This window comes from Lissotriton helveticus, chromosome 9 (assembly GCF_964261635.1).
Source record: "Lissotriton helveticus chromosome 9, aLisHel1.1, whole genome shotgun sequence".
Lineage (NCBI taxonomy): Eukaryota > Metazoa > Chordata > Amphibia > Caudata > Salamandridae > Lissotriton > Lissotriton helveticus.
Window position 1 is genome coordinate 535,473,660 of NC_136070.1, and position 15,784 is coordinate 535,489,443.

A 15,784-nucleotide genomic window follows, 5' to 3' on the forward strand; every position below is an offset into this window, starting at 1 on the left:
GAAGGTTTGGTCTATCCTGCTGAAGTTCTTTTTCCACTTTGATTGGTGATTTCGGTTCTTCAAGATGAGATGATTCCTCGAGGATCTGTTATGACTTAAACATGGAAAAAGAATGTTTAATTTTTAATAATGTATTAAATAAAAAAAGTATTTTCTTGTTGAGCTGTCAGGAATGATTTGGGTTAATTTGTTCCCGTGGGATTGAATAGTTATTACCTGTGAGAGTTTTGCTTTAAAGTTATTGTAAGCAGGTTTTTCACTAGTTTTTCTTTATCATGGAGGTTTTTTTTTCAACTAAATGAGAGAAATATATATGAATGGTATATTAATATAAGATCAAAAATGTATATTTTAATTTTGTTTCTTAAAGTTTTTATTTATGTTTTATGCATCCTGTAATACACGTAAATCTGCCCCCAGCCACTGTCCAGGACTTTCCCTGAGGTAAGTACTTGGCAGAGTTAGAATAGTAAGTCTGCCCCCCATTCACCGACAAGCACCTTCGCTGAGGTAACACATATTGGAGTTGGAACAGTAATTGGTTCACACAGTTACTTTATGGTTTCTTCTTGGATTACATTTTGTTTGCGGAAAAATAATAGAAAATTATGTTTTTTCCCTATTATATTGCAGGCTATTGTTTTGCTATTTGAAATGTAATTTCAAAATGTATTGAGACTTAGTTATTACAAATTTCTACATATTGACACATTTAAATGTTCCTACAAGCAGTAGGCTAAAATTCATTATCTATAGTATGTTTTTGTCCTTTAGCACCTACTAACATCTATATTTATACTCACTGTGACAGTTAAATGGCACTGTTTTGAACAGTGTCTCAGTAGTAGTCCTGCTTACTCTCGTGCGTGTCGTCACTTCAGAAGGCAGTGTACCACTGATAACAAAATGGCGAACACCTGTTTTTATATGTTTAGTAAGGTTTAACTACAATTTTCAGTAAAATAATTTTTATAATCTGTGTTTTTGGTGAACAAATATGCGACTAAAATTATAATTATTTTGTATGTTTTTTAATAAATATTTGACCATCCTCAGAGAGTTTGCCTGAAATTTTGGTTGGGAACAGAGCTTCACGCTGTGTAGAAATGGAAACCATATTACTTTTATTTGCATAATGTTGTGATGTTTTTTCTTGTTTTGAGTTGTGTTGTTTTCTGTTACACACATATGTGCAGCACAAGAGTACTTTTTATTTTTGTAAAAATATTTGTACATATATATAAATGCATTTGGCTGAGTATAAAAATAAAAATTCTACATCTAATTATCATTTTTACAATTTACATAAAGCGTGGTAAAGGTATGCGGTGTAAAGGCATTGTGTGGTAAAGGTATGCATGGTAAAGGTTATTTTAATGTTATCCTATGTAGGCTCATGGTAAAGATATGCGTGGTAAAGATATGCTAGTTATGGTATATGTGTTTTGTAAAGACTGTGTGGTAAAGGCATGTATGGTAAAGGCATGCGTTGTTCTATCATACATACATCAATCACAGTGCTGTATACCGTGCTGGATGGAAGCAAACTATCAATGGCAGTTAAACAGATCAATGGATGAGGAAGGCTTACACAAAGATGCTCGATTTCTTTTATAGGTAAGACATTTTATTTATGATTTTTTTACATAAAGCTGGCAAAACTGCACATACTGCCTCTAGGCCAGACCTAAAAACTATGATAAATGCTCATTGTCAGTCGCTGATAGATGGCCTTGGTTACTTGGAACCTCTGGGATCTCCGACATCTATCAGCTCAGAGTGTGTTCAATGCTGTCCATCTAATTTCCTAAGATCCCTCTCCAGCACAACGTTGACAGCTATGCGTCCACCTTACTAAAAAGAATTTAATCTCAAAGGTTGACAAAGGAGAAAACTTCACAAATCATCCTGTGGAGGTTAGCAGTTCGGGCTGGACTGTTCCCATGAGGAGCAGGGTCAAGATAGATTTGCACATAGCTGGGTCCAAACTGGGGTGGCGTGGTGAGCAAAAAGATGATGATTAAAGCCAGATCTTTGTGACTGAAGGTGAATGTTTGAATAATTCTGTCCATCATTTGCTCTTTTTGTTTTTGTCCCCCTAGTGGGAAGGGTATGCCCAGACGTGGGTCCCGTACTCACTGCGCAACTTGATTCAAGCTAGCCTGGCTGATAAGAGGTGTTACCCCGAAACCGGACCCAGTATGCTTGTTTCCAGTCCATGGAGGATCTGGCTTGGTAGTTTGTGCTAGACTGTTACTATGAGGTGCAGGGCAAGACTGATTTGCATATGGCCGGTTCCAAACTGTAGTGGTGTGGTGAGCAAAAAAAAGATGGATTAAACCCAGATCTTTGTGACTGGGGTGAATGTTTGCATTGTTCAGCATTCCATCCATCATTTTTTTTTTCTTTTTGATGTTAACATACTAACAACACTGCACAGAAATATTACTTTAATTTATTAGCAGTTGAGCTGAGTAATGTGTGTTCAGACTGGGCAGAGTTATGTGTGCTGCATAGTGAGTGGTTGCAGGAAAGTCAATCAGCAAAGCAGTGGCGGCTTCTACCGAATGTAGGTCGTGGTGTGGGGAGGGATGAAAAAAAATATATAGCAGTTACCTGGGAACTACCTCCGTCCTCTTCTCTTCTGACTCCCGGCAGCAGGAAAGCCCACAGGCTCCCATACTCCCCAAGTCAATTACGGCGCTGCTGTCACCAGCATGACAGGAGCGTTGTGATTGGTCTGAGAGGCCTAGTTCGGCGCGCAGACAGGGAGTGGTAGCCTGTGCATGTTGCTGAACCACCTGTGCAATACAGATGGGTGGAGAAATACTAAGGGCTCCATTAGGATGACGGGCGGACTTTGTCCGCCAGCCACCCTATCGGTAAGGGCGGGGGGTCCCGTGGGAGCAATTAGGATGCGCCCGCCACAGTGGCAGGTGCATCCAGCATTCCTGTTATTGTGGCGGGCGGTGCACTCAGCACCACCCGCCACAATGCCAGAAAGGCATGTTGTGCACTTCCATGCACAACATGGCAGGCACCGCGCAGTGCCTGCCATGTTGTGCATGGAACTGCTGGGGGGTACCATTGGTACCCCCCATGTGCACCCCCCACCCCCCAGAGTCCCTGGGGGCCCGCAACGGTGGCGAGCAGGGTAGGATCACGGGCGGATCGCCACCAGTACGGGCGGTGACGATCCGCCCGTGATCCTAATGGGTCCCTAAGTGTGCCTGACTCTTTGGCCCAAGACAGCCAGCCAAATTGTCATGCGCACTTAGAGAGTGCCCACCACTCCTCCCCCTGCTCTGGCCAGCATAGCTCCTAGTACCTAGAAGTAAACCAACTGAGCCAGTACGGAAAAATAAAATGATAATTACAATGCGGTATTATCATTTTATTTTTCCTTTTTGAACTGCTCAGAGAGCAGTGGGGCGACGCTCCTCTGCCTTTAGTGGAAGAGTCCCTTGCTGCAGCACAAGCCACTCCTTCACCCAGCCTCTCTTAAGAGAATCCCTCAAGCATGTGTGCACTCTTATGTGTACAAATATGCAAAAAGCATCTGTGGAAAAGTGTGAAAGTTCAACTATCTTGAAATCAGGATTCAGAAAGGGATGCTTGAGGTAGAATGGTCTTTTACATAGCGATTCACAAATTGTAGCTGAAGGGAGATATGCACATGTGGGACAGAGACCTAGGGCTTTAAATGGGGCGGGTCCTGCCAAGTCTCAGACCCGTAATGAAAAACTGACTTTGAAACGGGTCACCATCAGGCCTAATATTCATGGCCTTAAATTTACAGAGAAAAAACTTTATCTGATTTATCAAGAGATCCATGTCTGTAATCAGTGGTTAATTTGTAAAATAGTGCTGGTCTCTCATCAGGAGGCCGCTGGCACCAGCCCATTTCTCCTGTTAGTGCCGCCAAAACCAGAACTAGCTACTAACTATGCAAGTGGGGGGTAGGATGTGGCGTAATGGCCGGAGCTGCTGACCTTGGAACTGGGGAACCAGGTTTGAGTCACGCTTTTGGCTCAACATCCTGTGATTCTGGAAAAATCAAGTAATCTCCCCATAAATAAATGTGTACTTAACTGGTGCTCATGAAAAGCGCCAGTGTTGATGATTAAGTGCTGGTGCTGAAACCACTGGCTCAAATTAAGCACTGTCTGTAATTCATGTCATTGATGTCGTCCGTGCTTACATTTCACAGGTATTACCAAAGAGTATTTCGGTTTTTCCAGATGTGTTTCTGTAGTTTTTTTAAGCAAGATATTACTTGTATAGTGCATACAGTGAACCAAGTCATCTCCAGGTCTCTCAAGTAAATTCAGATTGAGATTGGGTGTTTATGACACTTCACAATTGAGAGCTCAGGAACTGAGGCAGAAGGCAGTTGAGTATATCAAAGTGGTTCTCAGTGGATCATAGAGGTATTCAGACTACATACACTTACAATCCTTGGCCTTTCTGCAGGGAATAAAGACCAATGGTCACATATATGCCATTTGTAATTGCGCTTCTATGGGATAGGGTGTGAAAGAGGTACAGATATCAGCAGCAGCAAAGGGAAAGAAAATGCAGTGCCTACAGGTGAGTGGGTGGGTTGCGTGTGTAGGGAGATGGTGAAGTGGAGGAGATAAAAGAAAGTATGTTCAGAAGAAGAAATGAATAGACAGTGCCAAAGAGGAAAAATAGGATCTCGAGAGTGAAAAGAAGAAAAGCTTACCTAAGTGAGAGACTTCAGAGTAGAATGTTGAGAAGAGAACAGGCGTGTCTTAGACACACCGAAGACCACTACCCGTTCCACAGACGTTAGAAATGTTTATTTTACAGTCTCCTTTTTTCACAATGGAAACATTTTCAGTTCTGTTTATTCACAACGAATTAATTATTGTTACTCATTTATTTGATACTACTAACCAGCATTAGCAAAGTAAACATGCCTGGCTTGTTTCAAGAGCACTGCAAAGACCCCACTTATTTCAATTAGCTTGTTGAGGAGAAATACTTGGAATACTGTTTGATTTTTTAAATTATTATTTTTGGCAGTGTCTAAGCAACTTTAAACTTTGTTCCTGTAGATTTTCCCTTTTTTATTACAAAAAAGTTAAAATATTTCACACATTTCATTTATTTTTTAGGCTCCTTTAACTGTGTATGCCAATCAGTAAGTGTTACACAAGTCCAAACGAATACAAACTAGGCATTCATCCACATTATTAAGGCAAATTTCCCTCATAAGTATATTATTTTAGTTTGTTCAAATATTATAAACATAAACTCACATGACTTATACAAAACTCATTAGCATACGTAGGGCCTAATTAGAGTTCAGTGGACGGGTTACTCCCTCATAAACGCAATGGATTCCATATCCCCTGTATTACATATAAGTGCATTATATCCAATGGTTTTTGTAATACGGCAGGCGGGATATCCATCAGCCAAACACTTAATCATGTCCTTACTATGCTGTGGTTGCATTACTGTATTGTATATATGGCCCAAAGACCAGTTGGTTCAGAAGCAGACTGGTAGCACCATTGTGTGCACTGACTTCTTCCTTGCTAGCCAACAAGCATTGGTACCAACAAATACATTTCATTTTATTCCTGAGCAACTGCTGTGTATTGTGTGTTTCTTTCATTGCTCCTGGGAGGATGTAAAACAAATTCCCTGACACTTACCTTCACATACGCACAGGCATTCATTCATTCATTTATTGTCTTTATTCGATCTTCCAATGGCAGATCATAAAAGATACACAAGCGATATCATGCAATAAAAACATTAAAATTCCAAATTCCTTCAATGAAAACCTTAGGTGACATACATACAAAAAATTTAAAATATGTAAAGCTTAATTTAGAGATCACACTTATGAAGGTGGTAACATTATTGTGCAACAATACCCGTGTCTCCCAGGAGCAGCATTGATTATTGTGCAACAATACCCGTGTCTCCCAGGAGCAGCATTGGAGGATTTAAAGTGCAAATGGCCAAGTGCAGCATCATAAAAAGAAAGATCAACAATTTATAATATAGGGGAGTATAAATATACATTATTATTAAAACTTCATGCTCCTTCTTTGTGCTAAAATGCACTTCAAAAAACTAGCAACTGAACAACATGTATCGCAATCATTGAGTTGCAGTAAAAAGAATAGAGCAGCTTAACTCTTCGAAAATGTATACCTGCGCACCAGCTGTAATAGAAACCTCCTTGTATACGGCTGATAATATTTGCAGAAAAATACAAAATGTAATAAAGTTTGTCTGGATTGCTCGTCACATGGGCAATTGCTAATGCAAGTGAAGGAGTATTGAAATAGATGGAAACATATGAGCCAACAGATGGAACCTAACCTAAATCTAGCCAATAAGGTTCTCTCATAAACGTGTGTCACATATAAAAGATATGGGGCAGTCTTTGGCACCATCTTAATAATGCAATAATCCCTAACCAGGCTTTTGGCCACTTAGGTTAATTCCCTGGTGGTCTGTCCATGCTTGACAAAACTATCCTGTACCCAGTATTTATTCTTTTTCAAGATAGTCTCGGGGTGCTCAAACAGATGGGCACAACCAAGGTCCTGGAAGCTGTCTTTGATTTATTTTAGCCAAGGAAATGCCAAACCACGGTCACAATGCAAACAATCTCTAATGACTGCCCAGTTGAGATGAGCTTTCTTATTTGCCCATATTGCACACTAGAGGGCCATAGGGGTAGCATTATTAGTATCTTGCACATAATCCATGCCTAACTTTTGAAGCAGGGAGAAATGTGGGGTCGAGGGGGGAACGCCCATTAACCAGTAACCGAATCTAGTTTCCTCCTTCTGCATAACCCACACATCCTTGCATGCCCAAATACCCATCTAATAAGTTAAAATTGACAAACATTTCCGATTATATATCTCAAAGATTGGTGCAATAGTTTTTTTACCAACAATCATGGAGAGCAAAGTGGTAGTGCCTATTGCTCGTCTATAGGGCAGGGGCGGCTGGTGACATTTGAAAGTGGTGGGCCGTAAACTAATTTGCATATTGCACCGCAGCGAGCACAGCGAGCGAGCCCGAACCACCTTGCATCCATCCATACATCATTCATGCATCCACCCATCCATCCATCCATCCACCCACCCATCCTACATCCATACATCATTCATTCATTCATGCATCCACCCATCCATCAATTCTGCATCCATCATTCATTCATGCATCCACCCATCCATCCATCCATCCTGCATCCATCATTCATTCATGCATCCACCCATCCATCCATCCATCCTGCATCCATTCATCCATTCACCCATCCATTCATCCATCCATCCATCCATCCATCCATCCTGCATCCATCATTCATTCATGCATCCACCCATCCATCCACCCATCCATCCTGCATCCATCATTCATTCATCCACCCATCCATCCACCCATCCATCATCCATCCTGCATCCATTCCTGCATCCATTCATCCATTCACCCATCCATCATCCATCCTGCATCCATTCATCCATTCACCCATCCATCCATCCATCCTGCATCCATCATTCATTCATGCATCCACCCATCCATCCACCCATCCATCATCCACCATTCATTCATGCATCCACCCATCCACCCATCCTGCATCCATCATCCATCCATCCACCCATCCATCCTGCATCCTTTCCTGCATCCATTCACCCATCCATTCATCCATCCATCCATCCATCCATCCTGCATCCATCATTCATTCATGCATCCACCCATCCATCCACCCATCCATCATCCACCATTCATTCATGCATCCACCCATCCACCCATCCTGCATCCATCATCCATCCATCATCCATCCATCCACCCATCCATCCTGCATCCTTTCCTGCATCCATTCACCCATCCATTCATCCATCCATCCATCCTGCATCATTCATTCATGCATCCACCCATCCATCCACCCATCCATCATCCACCATTCATTCATGCATCCACCCATCCACCCATCCTGCATCCATCATCCATCCATCATCCATCCATCCACCCATCCGTCCTGCATCCTTTCCTGCATCCATTCACCCATCCATTCATCCATCCATCCATCCTGCATCCATCATTCATTCATGCATCCACCCACCTGTATGCGTGTAGTTACACGCATACAGATGGGTGACGTAAATGCTACTATTTCCTCAGAAACCCACATTCTTTTTCTGTTTTATTTTAAGTTCCGTGATTTATTGAAGCGTAAATCTTTGCTCAAACTGAGCCCTATTTGTCTTGGTAAATCGGGCAGACTCCTGCTTATAAAGTCCAATAAGAGTAACAAGGTGAATGAATAAAATGGCTTTGACAAGAGTGTGAACATCCTTCCGACTACAGCGTGACAGTGATAACCGGCCTCAATTCATACGTCTGATTTCCACCTGAACTTCTTTTCTTGCTTTGCTCTCTGAAGCGTCTGCTCTCTGAAGCAGTTCACTGCCGACCACATTTTTAATCCCATTGAATGCTACTTTTCACGATGAAACAATAAAACTTCGAGTTTAAATATGTGCCAATTCTTCTGACACAAATCTATACATTCTCCTCCCATTTCACGATTATTTACAATAAGAGGCTCGAACCTGGTTTCCCAGCACCAAAGTCGGCCGCGCTAACCGTCAGGATTGGCTGGGGGGGCACCATGACTCCTCGCCCAGTCCCCCTGGTTAACCCCGGGGGCTGCGGCCCGCCCCCAGGTCCTCTCTCTAAAGGGAAATGCACAGGGAATCAATCTGCGCATGCGCGAACATGATTCTGCCCATAAATCAACTTGCGCACATGCAGCAGGCCCATCCGCCCCCCCCCCCCCGCACAGAAAAGTCGGGTTTCCCGGGCGGCAGGTAGCGAGCAAGATTACTTCAGTATTTGTTGTATTTGTATTTTCGTGACGACGCGGTGGGTCCATGGGGCTTAGTGGGGCTACGCCCCTACGCCCCAATGGACGCACCGCGCCTGCTATAGGGAGTCATCCTATTTTTGATGCAAGTTGACCAGTTACACCTATCATCAAACTCCCAGCCCAAATATGTAAACGAACTTACCCTATCTAATTTTGTGAACGTTTTAGCTAGATTAGTCTCCAAATCCAGATCTCTCATACAACAAACATAATTAAAGATCAGGCTCTTAAGGCTATTGGCCATCCTTGCCAGTATAACAGTGCAGGCATAGCTTTTTGCCCGACACAAGGGATGTCCACCTCAACGATAGCCAATGACCTGTCCAACCCGTTTGTGTATAACAGGAAGAGAATAGGGGCAAGGACACATCCCATGCGCATTCCACGCTCAACTCTAAAGGATTCTGTGCATTCACCAGCATTACCAAATCTTACTACTGCAGTAAAATTATAGTGTAGGAGTCTTAAGAATGAAACCAAGCCCCCTTCAACACCAATACTCTCTAAAATAGACCACAGCTTGGATCTACATACATAATCAAAGGCACTTGACAGGTCAATACACACCAGGTGTGTAGGGACACCCTTGGAGTATTTATATTTAGCCACCATTAGATGGAGGTTGAGACACTGTTTGATGGTCCCGAGACCCTTTCTGAACCCATATTGGGTTTGGGAGAGGATATTGTTTTTATGTATCCAAACTAAAAGACGATTCAAAACTATTCTCCCAATCAATTAGTCTGTAGTGTCTGGAAGGGATATCGGGCGGTAACACTTTACATCATGCACATTTCAATTTTTTTAAAATAGGGACAATTGTTGAGGTGCGCCACAATGTAGGAACACCCAAACTGCAAACAGCGTTAAACACACAGGTGAGCACAGGCATTCAGAACACCAGAATTTTCCCAAATAAATCAAGGGGACACCACCCAGGCCCAGCGCCTTCTTGCACCGACTATCAGTAATCGCCTTAAACACCTCTTCCTCTCTAAAGTCAAGTTTTAAACAAGAGGGATCGACCATGGGCGCTTCTTTAGCAACCCTATTATAAGTGTCATACATCCCTGAAAAATGTGCCAGCAAGGCCTCTGCGTTAATGTGGACTGTTACTTTATCTTGTGATGTCGGAGGAGATAAAACTGACGGCACAACCTTTCAAAAAGCTTGGGAATCTTTGAACCGGCAAGCTCTAACTACAGATTCCCATTTCTCCTCCTTCATGGCCACTTTCCTGTTTTTTTAGGTCTCGCTGAGCCAGCGCATGCGCTGCACCGAGACATTTAGTATCAGGGTTTTCAAAGTGCTTCCACAGCAGGTTTTTGGTGGCCTAGCGCTTGCGTTCACGCAAGCGTGCATGCGCGTAGCTGCCATCTGCCTCCTGCAGGTGCACATCACCGTCCTATCTCCTCAATTATAATATACTTTTTTTCTGTTGTGATGTCATGAATTGATGGGTCTTTCATGGTTTATGATGTTACGTAGCACGTATTACCGAAAGACATACAATCTTTAATTATTTATGCAACTTCAGTGATTGTTTTTGAGTGATTACTTGGTGGTTTTTGCTAATTGAGTTCTCAATAGCAATCTTGAGCGCCACCTGCTTTTGGGCATTGTCACATTGCACTCAGGCTTTCCCTCTATTACTGTTAATTAAATCCTGACCATACTCGCCCTAAAGAGCCTTTCATAGACTCTCTCCCAGACACTCTTCACAGACACTCTCTCACAGACACTCTCTCACAGACTCACTCTCACTCTCTCTCTCACTGAGTGACTCTCTCTCACTGAGTGACTCACTCTCACTGAGTGACTCACTCTCACTGACTGACTCACTCTCTCTCACTGATTCACTCTCACTGACTGACTCTCTCTCACTGACTGACTCTCTCTCTCTGACTGACTCTCTCTCACTGAATGACTCTCACTGAATAACTCTCTCTCACGGACTCTCTCTCTCTCACGGACTCTCTCTCTCACGGACTCTCTCACTGACTCTCTCTCACTAACTGACTCTCTCTCACTGACTGACTCTCTCTCACTGACTGACTCTCACTGACTGACTCTCTCTCACTGACTGACTCTTTTCACTGACTGACACTCTCTCTCACTGACTGACTCTCGCTAAAAGATTGACTTTTGCTAAAAGATTGACTCTCGCTTAAAGACTGACTCACTCACTGACTATCTCACTGACTCACTCTCTTTCACTCACTGACTGGCTCACTCTCTCACTCTCATTCACTGTCACTGACTGACTCTCACTCTCACTGACCGACTCTCTCACTCTCTCACTGACTCTCACTCTCGTTGTCTAACTAACTCTCTCACTCTCACTGACTGACTGACTGACCTTCACCCTCCTATTATTTATGCCCCCATAACAAAATAAAACACGACAAGCAACCATTGGGAAAGGCAGATACAAGTTGCCAGCATTGAAAGGACAAAAAACCTCAAGACATTATTTTTTATACTTTTTTAATATGGTCGTTTAGTTGTACATAATGCTTTTTTGGTCATATCTAAGGTAACTAAAATGCTTCTGACACTTCTTTATTATAACTTTTCAGCATGCTGCAAACTTATGTACAGCACAGCTTAAAGACATAGGTAAAGTCAATATCTCTGGCTAAACACTTATAAGTTCCCAAAGGCGAGACCTATTGGCTATGCCAATGCTTGTTAATGCCAGTTGATACGTCTTTCTGCAGGCTGCAATAACACACGGGTCTCTTGGGGATTGTTTCAATGCCCAATGCAAAGATTCATTCGCCGTTCTGCACTCTTTGTCAAACCAGGATTTGACATGAAAACATGGCAGTGTAATAAGTCTAGATAACAGCCCTTTGATCCACGTTAAGAGGACAATATAGTGACTTAGAGTAAGGGCTGGATCATGTATTTCTAAATTGCAGCAGTTAGTCAATGCCATGCAGTTGCAGTCAACCTGGGTCATAATATGCTTCAAATTTGCACTTCGCCAAGCCACTCTGCGCCCGCATCCTTTACAATGAGAACTTGTGGAGGGGTGGGCCTAGGCTTATGTCATCGTTGCAAGGCCGCAATTTGCACTGCAATAGTGTTATGGTCACTATATATCTGTGCAAGCACCCTGCTGCTGTTAATGGCTGAAGACATACCCTGAGATGTGAAGACGTACTCCTGGCACCTCTCCCGATAAAGATTGGGATTTCAGGGCCAGCATAATTAGAGACCTTATTAACTAGATCATGCGCGGCCAGTAGAAAGGATAGACTACAACCCCTGACACCCATTGCATTATACTCAGTATTTCGGGCGAGTGGATCAAAAATAGTTGGTGATAAAGGGGGCATATGACCTAATTTGGCATTAAAATCACCTGCCACCAGCAGGTTAAAGGGGCGCTCTGTACGAGCCTCCTTTTCAACTAACAGGTCGATTACAGAAAACACACTCTGGAAATTACAATCACCCTTGCTGGAAAAGTTGTTATCATAAAAGTTTATCATATATACCGTATGGTTACCATTCCAGCAGAGGCAAAAGACTTGAACCTCACCCTCGTCAGGAAGTACAGGACTAATAGAGCAACCAATGTTAACTTTAAACCACGCCGACAGCCCCCCTTTGGCTCGTCCAGCTGGCGATGCTACCGCTGGCAGGCTAAAACACATATATACATTAAAAGCTACCTCTTTCAGATCCCAGGGTTCCTGAATAAAAATAACATTATAGTCAAGGATAAAGGATTGCCAACCTTCAATTGAGATTTTTGAAGTTAGGCCGGTAACATTTCAATTTAGAAGATTGACATAGGAAGGATGTTCACCATCGTCTACCCCAGATACTCTCATATCAGGCCCTTCCTGTATATTTGGATGAAAGACATGGCTGCCACCCTATTCAGGTTACCATGACTTAATAGAGGGGGGGCAGTAGACAGGTGGGCTACAGATATCTCTCACTTAAGCCTATCTCCATTTTCCAAGGCGCCAGTTCGATCACGCTCCTTACTATGTAGTCAATCATTGTCTTCCAAACCTACCAACACCGAAAATCCATTTCTCAGGGGTACTGTCGGGTATAATAAAGGTCTAAAGAGGTATCTCTTTGGAGCCTTTGCCCCTTCTGGGCTAAGTGTAGAAGTCGCCAGATGCCTGTAAAAGAAACCAAGTGACAGGATTTTCACAGAACTGGATTTAACCATGCCAGGCCGAGCTAGGCTTAATATTTCATTTACAACACAGGGTTACGGAAGTTAATCACTTTATCATCACTATTGTACCGTTTGCCCATTCCTCCAACCCCCCCACAAGTCTTACCAGAAAGATCTCTTTAGAGAAGTCCCAAAAGATATACACATTAGTGTTCAGCCAGTGTATAGATTTGTTCTTGAGACCCTTGTGGTTTCCACATCATCAACTGGAGGGCTGGGCACATTAGTTAAAATATTTACATAGGGAGAGGATGCAGGTGGGAGGTCAATCACAAGAAGAGTGGCTGGACTGGGGTGTCGACTTAATACCTGCTTGATATTCTGCTTAGCTGTTGAGGGTTGCTCTTCATGAAGCCATAAAATTACATTTAATTCTAGACCATCATCAGAAACAGGGACTTGGTTGATAGCCACCCTCCCACCCTCCTTATCATGGACCTGAGTTGATGGAATCAACGGAAGGCACTGGATTTCTTGGGCCCTGACAGCAGATGACTTTGCCAGTGTAGCCTCGATGTGATCAAGGTGATCAAAAATAGGACGCAATTTGACGTCCAACAAGTCACCTATATGAATTCTCAGTTGCTTGCAGGATTCTTCTGAGATTGCAGATGGTGACGCTAGCACATCCTCCTTACAAGGCTTTTTGCGAGGTGCAGGTTTGCTCTTAGTTGCTGGAGGTTTGTCTTTTACAGGTTTCACAGATTTCCTCCTGCGCTTTGATTTTGGCCCAATTTCTAGGTCTGAGTCTTAGTCAGGTCCCAGCATACATGTAGGATTTAACTCAACTACTTGACCCTTTGCAGGAGCATGTGATTTATCCCTTATGCCTGCTAGTGTCTCGTTATTAATTAAGCCTTCAGCGACATAGGAAACTACAGCAATTGGGGCAACAAGGGGGCTTGACATAGGAATAAAAGATGACCTCGACGAAGAAGGCTCGGGGGCCACCTGAGACATTGGGAGTGACCTGAGTAATGGTTCGAGCTGGAGCGAATTCCTCAGTAGAGGGGGATAAGCGTTGCTCCACCAATCTAATTTCTTTGGAGACCATATCCACAATCCGCGTCAGATAATCATCAATTGCGAAGAACGTACATGGTGGAGGACGACAGGGACCTCAGTTGTGCCCTTCCTTTTACCCATAATCAAACAGTCAGCTTTGACACTATATGATGCAGCAAACATTAAAAGACCCACAAAAAAAATGCCACAAGCTGTCAAAAACAAACAAATCAGATGACCAGTACCTCTGTGTACAACCTCCTCTTCACAGCTGTCCCAATGCAAGGCTTCAGAGAGATTGACCAGCCCAGTCTAATCCGGGCTATGATGGGCTAAAACGGGCACGTCTTGGCCCGGTCTTCACCCAGGCAAAGCCCGGGCATACCCCGCATGCGTCCCGTGCTGCAGGACGCCTCCCGCGTTTTTATGGCGCTCCGGCACCTGCTGGCTGTGTCGCCCCACCCACCACCCAGGGCCAGCACGGCAGAAAAAAAGCTGGCGCGGCAGGCAAAGGAGGCTGCCATGCTGTCGGACGCCCCCGTGATTTTATGGTGCTCTGGCACCCACTGGTTGCATCGCGGCCCCTCCCCAGGGTCGGCAAGGCCGAAAAAAGCTGGTGTGGCAGGCAAAGGAGGCTCCCCATGCAAGTGCATTGTTCTGCAGTGAGCACAAAAAGATGGATTTAGGCCCAGATCTCTGTACTAGGGGGAATGTATGACATTGTTCTACATTCTATCCATCAATTGTTGTTTTTGTCCCATGCAAGTAAGACAGCTCAGTGCGTTCAGGGCTCTCTGCTGAGATCTGTGTGTAATGTGCAGTCACTGATTTCAATGCTAGCAGGGATGATTCAGCCCCTCATCCTTCAAAGGTCAATGTATGAAATACCAATGAGTTGGGTAAGTGAGCAGAGTGCTTAATTTGTAATTTAAAAAAATGCCAGGGCCAAGGTATTTCACAAGAGGACACTGCAGATTGTACACCATACCAGCGCTGCCAAGTGCCATTACTAGCGTTACCTTCTAACCATCGCACTCCAACAACTGTGACCATTTGGATTAGTGAATCTCACCAAAGCTGTAAAATACTCTGGATGAAGTATTGTAATCTTGATTTATATTGAATTTTAAAACACTCCTTTGATGTGCTTTTTTCAATAATATACAGCCAGCACCACCATATTGTGGGGCTGTCAGAAATAAGTGCCTGTGTCGACAAATTAGTCTAGGTGTCGGACACCGGCACAAATTGAGCACTGATGTGGTACCCCAATATCGATTCTGAAATATCGACCCGCAATAATATTGGCTGCAAGATAATTTATTGTACAATATCATCGCGATAAGCAGATGTGGAGTTGAAATAGTAAATCTAAAGACTCCTAAGTACGTGACGATATTATGCAAGTTGGATATTTTGCAGTCAATATTGTTGCAATTGGATGTGACTGTCAATATTATGGCATACAACCCTTGGTACTACTAGCGCATGTCATGCAAGGGAGCTTTGTTACCTGGTTCCTTAGTTAAGCACACCCTGCCAAGCTAGCTCCAAAGGTTGTTCACGAAGATCTCGTCCCTTGCAGAGATCTTATCCCAATTGACCCTCATAAAGATTCCTTCTCAGGGAAATTTCAAAAGAGGCTT